Genomic DNA, 9,363 nt, shown 5'->3' with positions numbered 1-9,363 from the left:
TCCCTATGTTCAAACCATAGCGGGAGAAGGGCTGGTTGTGGAGGACCACTTGGGTATGACAGAGAGCGAGCCCCAAAGGAACCCAAAAGGAGACACTAGGGGGCAGTTTCCAGCCAGGAGGGAATGCCCTTAACTGGCACTCTTGGCAAATGGCTGACCGAGGCACAGTGTGTGGAGGAAGGACTGAACAAGTTGGAGAAAGAAGCCAGGCCAGCCTCCCTGTCTTCTCTGGGGCTAATCTGTGCAGCAGACTCAGTGTTATATAGTTCAGGGATAGTTGGACCAGTTTCTGGAGGAATGGGAAGTGCCCTGGCCTGTGGATAACTAGGCACTTTAAAAACGTACATATGCAGGCTGGTGAGATGGCTTAGCGGCTATGGTGCTTGCCTGTGAAGCCTAAGGACCCACGTTCAACTTTCCAGATCACACACATAAGCCAGATGCACAAAGGTGAGGCTAGTGGAAGTTCGCATATGTCCACTAGATGGCACAAGCATCTGGAGTTCCATAATAGTGGCTGAGACCTTGGCAAGCCAATTCTCTCTCTCTCTAAAAAAAACACGAGCCAAACATATGCCTCTGTTTTCTTCCCTCTAAAGTGGGGTGCCCCTCTCCCAGCACAGCCCAGGGCTGCAGGTTCGGCAGCTGTAGCCCTGCCCGGCTTCCCATCCGGCTTCACTGCTTTCTGTCTCGGTGAACTCAAACACTGGCTTTTGAAACTTCTTTCAGAATGGGAGAAATAAATGCATGGTGTAAGAGCTAAGGGACTTATGTTCTCCAGGTGGAAATAAGATTTTGAAAACTCAGTGTCTGTGAACCCAACATATTGATACTTCTGAATTTGGTTGGGTGAAACACACAAACTATAGAATCTACCAGGGATTCTAGAAAACGGAATTGGCCCCACCTGGGGAATCATACTAGACAAATCAGTAGCAGTTGGTAAGAAAATTGTATCTAGGACTAGAATCTTGGGATGCCACAATTTGCTAATGACTTGATTCAATTTTGTTTGCTGTCTGCAGGTATGTGATGTGAATTTAAGTTGCAAATGTCTCCCACTACTATATCCATGGGTTTAAGGAGCTGGAAAGGGCAAAGTATTTATTCCAATTAATTTTTTTTTTTTTTGAGACAGGGTCTCACTCTAGCTCAGACTGACCTGGAAGTAACTCTGTAGCCCAGGCTGGTCTTGAACTCATGGTGATCACACTGCCTCAGCCTCCTGAGTACTGGACTAAAGGTATGTACCACTTAGCCCAGCAATGCCTTAAGTTGATCTGAGCCAAAGTGAAATGTGCCAGCAATTCATGCTCATCTCTGATTTGGAGTAAGCATGGCCTGTGTAAAGCACATGTGGTCTGGTTTCCCATGATGAATTCTCTCGAGGCTGCTTGGACCTGCTTTTAACTTTTACAATGATGGGCTGGCTGCAGCAGTACAACTCTAGAATCCCAGCACTTGGGAGGTAGAGGCATGGAAGTCAGGAGTCCAAGGTCAGCCTGGGCCACAAGAGACCGTAGTTTCTGGAGACCTGCTTTAGAATACTGTGACAATGGCGGCAGCAACCCCAGTGCTGAGTCAAAACCAGGTTCTGTTTATTCATTTTCTCTCTTGACAGAACCTTAAGAATACTGAACTTGGAGGCCTTTTGTTTGATTCAAGGATCCCAGGGAGGTAGGCATACCAAATTTATTACTTACTTTCCTCATTGCTGTGACAAAACACCTGACAGATGCAATTTGAGAAAGGAAGCTTAGTTCGGCTTGTAGCTTAAGGGTACAGCCCACGGTGGCAGGAAAGGCGTGCACGGGAGAGTGAGGCAGCTGGGCACACCGTGTCTGTAGTCAGGAGGCACTAGAGAAGAATGCTGGTGCTCACATCCTTTTCTCCCTTTTATTCAGTTCAAGCCCGCAGCCCATAGAATGGAGCCGCCCACAGCTAAGGTGTGTCTTCCCACTTCAGTTAGCCAAATCCAGAACCCCCTGTAGATGCACCCTGAGATTTTTCTTCTAAGTGATTCTAGATCCAATTAAGTTGGCAGTTGAGATTAGTCATCCCACCATCCCCTGTCTAGAGGATGCAGACACATTTTGTGCAAAATCCCAGGGAGTTCCCAAACTCAGATGGCCTACCTCTGGTTAAGAATTTCTTAACAGGAATCTTTCAATTTCTCACATTCATTGGTGTGAAAGAAGGCACTGAGGGGATGCTGTGTTTATAGCTTGAGGCAAGGACGGGTGAGTTGTCAATATCTTCTTATCACTTTGATTGATCCCTTTCCCACCTAGTGATGTGCAGAAGGCTACAGTGAGGAGAGGAAGGCAGACATGATTGTATCCCACTCTTAGGACTTCCCTGAGCTCACTGAGATTCTAAAGGACAGTGCAATGCAGCAGGTTTATTTCCTTGCTGCTTCTCAAGGGGGATAGTGGCAGGAGATTTGTCTAAGAACTCATTTATTTTATTTATTTAAAAATTTTTTTGTTTTATGTTTATTTATTTATTTGAAAGTGACAGACAGAGAAGGAGAGAGAGAGAGAGAGAGAGAGAGAGAGAGAGAGAGAGAGAGAGAGAGAGAGGGAGAGAATGGGTGTGCTAGGGCCTCCAGCCACTGCAAACGAACTCCAGATGAATGTGCCCCCTTGTGCATCTGGCTGACTTGGGTCCTGGGGAATCGAGCTTGTACCGGGTTTCTTAGGCTTCACAAGCGAATGCTTAACTGCTAAGCCATCTCTCCAGCCCTACTTATTTATTTATTTATTTATTCATTTGCAATCAGAGAGAGAGAGAAATAAGAGAGGAGATAGAGAATGGGTGTGCCAGAGCCTCGAGTCACTGCAAATGAACTCCAGATGCATGTGCCCCCCTTGTGCATCTGGCTTATGTGGGTACTGGGTAATTGAACAAGGGTCCTTTGGCTTTGCAGGCAAGCACTTGAACCAGTAAGCCATCTGTCCAGCCCTGGGACCTTATTTTTATCGTTTGAGGTAGGGTCTGACTCTAGTCTAGGATGATCTGGAACATGTTCTGTAGCCCCAGGCTGGTCTCAAACTCATGGAGATCCTCCTACCTCAGCCTCTTAAAGGCATGCATCACCACACCTGGGTTTGTCTGGGAACCTGGACAACATAGTGTTGCAGTCAGGTTTGCATTGCTGGTAGAAATCACCCAACCAAGAGTAGCTTGTGGGAAAAAGAGGTTTATTTTGGCTTACAGGCTTGAGAGGAAGCTCTACAATGGCAGGAGAAAATGATGGCATGAGCAGAGGGTGGACATCACTCCCTGGCCAACATAAGGTGGACCACAGCAACAGGAGAGTGTGCCAAACACTGGTCTGGGGAAACTGGCTATAATACCCATAAGCCCGTCCCCAACAATTCACTGTTTATAGGTGGTGTTAATTCCCAAATCTCCATCAGCTGGGAACCTAGCATTCAAAACACCTGAGTTTATGGGGGACACCTGAGTCAAACCACCACACTTAGTATGTATATTGTACTCAACTCTGCCACTGCATCTGCAGAAATAGGTGCCAAGGTAGGTCCCTTTCAGAAAAAAAAAATTATGTTTTCCTGTCAACACCAAAAAATTGGAGTTCCTGCCACAATATCTAGAAATTTCTAAGTGATGATGTGGTAGCTCTTTTGTGTGTGCTTAGCTCTTGACTCCACCTTTGTATCTTGGCTGATGAGTTGCTTTTGATGCACACTTCAGTGTCTACTTTCTGGCAACTGTCCTCCCTAAGCATAGACTCAGCTTGAGGGGTGATGTGTTCATGTCATTTGTCCCACTTGTCAGGGGTTAAAGGCGCTTGTTTGCAAAGCCTGCTGTCCCAGGTTCAAGTCCGTGGTGTCCATTTGCAATAGCTAAAGCAGAGGCTGGACATCACCACTGTTGCAACTCATGGACAGAGGCAGCAGGACAGTGAGCCAAACTCTGGCAAAGGGGAGCTGGCTATAACACCCCTAAGCCCACCCCAGTAGCACACCTCCTCCAGCAAGACTCTACTTCCCAAATTGCCATCAGCTGGAGACCAAGCATTCGGAACACACGAGTTGATGGCAGACAGCTGATGGAAACCATCACAATTTCCCTGATGGCTAAATATGTTAAACATGTTTTCATGCATTTGTTGGCCATTTCTGCTTCTTTAGAAAAGTGTGAGTTCAGCTCATTTGCCCGTTTGCTGGTTAATTTTTTCTTTGGATGTTTAGTTTATTGTATTCTTTAGTCTGGATATTAATCCCCTGTCACGTGAATTGATTTTTCTCCCATCCTGTAGGCTCTTTGCTCTGTTAATTGTTTTCCTTTGCTGTAAGAAGCCTTTTAATTTGATGAAATACCATTTATCAAATTACTCAAAAAATTTTGTTGAGGTACAATTCATATAAGATTAAAAATTCAAAGTGAAAAACCTAGTTCATTTAGCCCATTTATAATGCTGTGTAATCATCATCTTCATGTTGTATCTAGAATATTTCCATCACTTTACATGGAAACTTGCTTCCTATTAAGCCATTGTTTAGTTTTTTTTTTTTTTTCTTCTCTCTAGCCCACTGCAACCATCAGTCTGTATTCTGACTCTATGAGCTTACCTGTTTGGATATTTCCTGTAAATGGATCCATATAAACCTAGAAATAAGATCAATCTATGTGGTCAACCAGTCATGCCAGCAAGTCATTGACAAAGGTGTCAAGAATACACAATGGGGGAACAGATAATCTCTTCCATAAATGGTGCCCAGAGAACTGGCTATACACACGTGAAAGAGTGACATTAGACCCTTGTCTTATTCCATACAAAAATGAATGTGGGGCTAGAGAGATGGCTTAGTGGTTAAGGCACTTGCCTGCAAAGCCTAAGGACCCCTTTTGACTCTTCAGATCCCATGTAAGCCAGACACACAAAGGTAAGGCAAGTGGAAGGACACACATTCCCACTAGGTGGCGCAAGTGTCTGGTGTTACATTGCAGTGACTGAGGCCCCAGTGTGCCAATTCTCTCTCCCTCTCTGTTTGTCTTTTTCACTCTAAAATAAATAAATAAATAAAATATTAAGATAATGAATATGAAATGGATCAAAGACCCCAAACCATAAAGTTCCTAAAACAAAGCATCGCTGAAACTCTGGGACATTGGTTTTGATATCTAGGGAACCAAGGAATCAAGACAGGGAACCCAAAGCAAAAACAAACAAGTGGAAATAAATGCATGCAATCAAAACTCTACATGGCACAGGAAAAAGTAATAAAAGGAAAACCTACATAATGGGAAAAAATGTTTGCAAACTATATATCTGATAAGAGCAATATTGTAAATAAATAAAAGCCTCATATAACTCAATAGCAAAAACAAAACAAAATAAACAAAAGCATACCCTGATTTTAAAAAAAGGAGCAAAGGAGCTGAGTATACATTTTCCCAGCTGGTCAGCAGGCATATGAAGTGGTGTTCAACATCACTAGTCATAAGAGAAATCCAAAGTGAATCATAGAGAGATCTCTTCTGATACCAGTTAGGATGGCTGCTAGCAAGGACATATAAGAGGCAAGCAGATTTGGCAAGGGTGTAAGAAATTAAAACCCTTGTATCCTGTCAGTGAGAATATATATATTGGAACAGCGATTATGAAAAAAAAATGTGGTGATTTCTCAGAAAATTAGAAATAAATGGGTAGAGTGCCATGGGTCTTTAATCCAGCTATTAGAGAGGCTGAGGCAGGACTATTAGTAACTTGAGGCTGACCTGGGCAATTTACTGATAATCTGCTGAAGACAAAAACAAAAACAAAACCCAGAACTGTCATATAATACAATCTCACTTTCAAGATATCTGTACCTTCAAGTTCATTAAAGCATTCCCCTCCCCGCAAACAGTAGCTAAGAACTGGAATCGGGCTGGAGAGATGGCTTAGCGGTTAAGCGCTTGCCTGTGAAGCCTAAGGACTCCGGTTCGAGGCTCGGTTCCCCAGGTCCCACGTTAGCCAGATGCACAAGGGGGCGCACGCGTCTGGAGTTCGTTTGCAGAGGCTGGAAGCCCTGGCGCACCCATTCTCTCTCTCTCCCTCTATCTGTCTTTCTGTCTGTGTCTGTCGCTCTCAAATAAATAAAATTAAAAAAAAAAAAGTGGAGAGAGTAGTGGTTGCTAGAGTGTTTGTGGAAGAGGGGTTAGGGAAGTGGGGAGAGATACTAGTCAAAGGATACAAACTTGTAGTTATAAGATGAATTTTTTTCTGGGACATTGTATATATATAGCATGATGACTATAGTTAATATTGCATCATTTACTTGAAGTTTGCTAAAAGGTAAGATCCTAAGCGTCCCTAACATACACGCATCCACCCACTCACCCACCATGGTAACCATGTGTGGTGATAGTTGTGTTCATTAAACTGATTGTGGTAGTCATTACACATATCAAACCATCATGTTGAACACCTTGAATATATGCAAACTTACCAATTATACCTCAAGAAAAACAGAGAGAAAAGAAGAAAAAACAGGCCCATACCATTTGTGACCTTTTGTGTCTGGCTGATTTTACTAGAGTAATGTTTTCATAGTTTACTCATAGTTTACAATATATCAGTACATCATTCCTTTTTTCCCTCCTAGTCACAAGATCTACTTACTATGTAATCTTTATTAGTGTATAAAGTAGTTGGTTTCATTATGATATTTTATTTTTATTTTTTATTTTTTTTAATTTTTATTAACATTTTCCATGATTATAAAATATATCCCATGGTAATTCCCTCCCTCCCCATCCCCACCCTATCCCCTTTGAAATTCCATTCTCCATCATATTACCTCCCCATTACAATCATTGTAATTACATATATACAATATCAACCTATTAAGTATCCTCCTCCCTTCCTTTCTCCACTCTTTATGTCTCCTTTTCAACTTACTGGCCTCTGCTACTAAGTATTTTCATTCTCACGCAGAAGCCCAGTCATCTGTAGCTAGGATCCACATATGAGAGAGAACATGTGGCGCTTGGCTTTCTGGGCCTGGGTTACCTGACTTAGTATAATACTTTCCAGGTCCATCCATTTTTCTGCAAATTTCATAACTTCATTTTTCTTTACCGCTGAGTAGAACTCCATTGTATAAATGTGCCACATCTTCATTATCCACTCATCTGTTGAGGGACATCTAGGCTGGTTCCATTTCCCAGCTATTATAAATTGAGCAGCAATAAACATGGTTGAGCATGTACTTCTAAGGAAATGAGATGAGTCCTTTGGATATATGCCTAGGAGTGCTATAGCTGGGTCATATGGTAGATCAATCTCTAGCTGTTTTAGGAACCTCCACACTGTTTTCCACAATGGCTGGACCAGATTGCATTCCCACCAGCAGTGCAGAAGGGTTCCTTTTTTTCCACATCCCCGCCAACATTTATGATCATTTGTTTTCATGATGGTGGCCAATCTGACAGGAGTGAGATGGAATCTCAATGTAGTTTTAATCTGCATTTCCCTGATGACTAGTGACGTAGAACATTTTTTTAGATGCTTATATGCCATTCGTATTTCTTCCTTTGAGAACTCTCTATTTAGCTCCATAGCCCATTTTTTGATTGGCTTGTTTGATTCCTTATTATTTAACTTTTTGAGTTCTTTGTATATCCTAGATATTAATCCTCTATCAGATATATAGCTGGCGAAGATTTTTTCCCATTCTGTAGGTTGCCTCTTTGCTTTTTTCACTGTGTCCTTTGCGGTGCAAACTCTTTGTAATTTCATTAGGTCCCAGTGGTTAATCTGTGGTTTTATTGCCTGAGCAACTGGGGTTGTATTCAGAAAGTCTTTGCCAAGACCAATATGTTGAAGGGTTTCCCCTACTTTTTCCTCTAGCAGTTTCAGAGTTTCCGGTCTGATGTTAAGGTCTTTAATCCATTTGGACTTAATTCTTGTGCATGGTGAGAGAGAAGAATCTATTTTCATCCTTCTGCAGATATATATCCAGTTTTCAAAACACCATTTGCTGAAGAGGCTGTCTCTTCTCCAATGAGTATTTTTGGCATTTTTGTCGAATATCAGGTGGCTATAGCTACTTGGGCTTACATCTGGGTCCTCTATTCTGTTCCACTGATCTACATGTCTGTTTTTGTGCCAGTACCATGCTGTTTTTGTTACTATGGCTCTGTAGTATAGGTTAAAATCAGGTATGGTGATACCACCAGCCTCTTTTTTGTTGCTCAGTATTATTTTAGATATTCGAGGTTTTTTGTGATTCCAAATGAATTTTTGGATTGTTTTTTCTATTTCCATGAAGAAAGCCTTTGGAATTTTGATAGGGATTGCATTAAATGTGTAGATTGCTTTAGGTAAGATTGCCATTTTCACAATATTGATTCTTCCAATCCAGGAACAAGGGATGTTTCTCCATTTTCTAGTGTCTTCTGCAATTTCTTGCTTGAGTGTTTTAAAGTTCTCATTGTATAGATTCTTTACTTCCTTGGTTAGGTTTATTCCAAGGTATTTTATTTTTTTTTGATGCAATTGTGAATGGGAGTGATTCTCTGATTTCATCCTCTGTATGTTTGTTGTTAGCATATATGAAGGCTACTGATTTCTGTGTATTTATTTTGTATCCTGCTACATGGCTGTAGGTTTTGATCAGCTCTAACAGCTTGCTAGTAGAGTCTTTAGGGTCCTTTATGTATAGATCATATCATCTGCAAATAATGATAACTTGATTTCTTCCTTTCCAATTTGTATCCCTTTTATGTGTGTCTCTTGCCTTATTGCTATGGCTAAGACTTCCAAAACTATATTAAATAAAAGTGGGGACAGTGGACACCCTTGTCTTGTTCCTGATTTTAGTGGAAAAGCTTCCAGTTTTTCCCCATTTAGTAATATGTTGGCTGTAGGCTTGTCATAAATAGCCTTTATTATATTGAGATATGTTCCTTCTATTCCCAGTCTCTGTAGGACTTTATCATGAAGGGATGTTGGATTTTGTCAAATGCTTTCTCTGCGTCTAATGAGATGATCATGTGATTTTTGTCCTTCAACCCGTTTATGTAATGTATTACATTTATAGATTTGCGTATGTTGAACCATCCCTGCATCTCTGGGATAAAGCCTACTTGGTCAGGGTGAATGATCTTTTTGATATACTCTTGTATTCTGTTTGCCAATATTTTGTTGAGAATTTTTGCATCTATTTCATGAGGGAGATTGGTCTGTAATTTTCTTTTTTTGTTCTATCTTTGCCTGGTTTTGGTATCAGGGTGATGCTGGCCTCATAGAAGGAGTTTGGTAGAATTCCTTCTTTTTCTATTTCCTGGAAAAGCTTAAGAAGCAATGGTGTTAGCTCTTCCTTAAAAGTCTGGTAAAATTATTTATTT

This window comes from Jaculus jaculus, chromosome 1 (genome assembly GCF_020740685.1).
Source record: "Jaculus jaculus isolate mJacJac1 chromosome 1, mJacJac1.mat.Y.cur, whole genome shotgun sequence".
Taxonomy (NCBI): Eukaryota; Metazoa; Chordata; class Mammalia; order Rodentia; family Dipodidae; genus Jaculus; species Jaculus jaculus.
The sequence above is the reverse complement of the archived record's forward strand: the minus strand, read 5'-3'. Positions refer to the sequence as shown.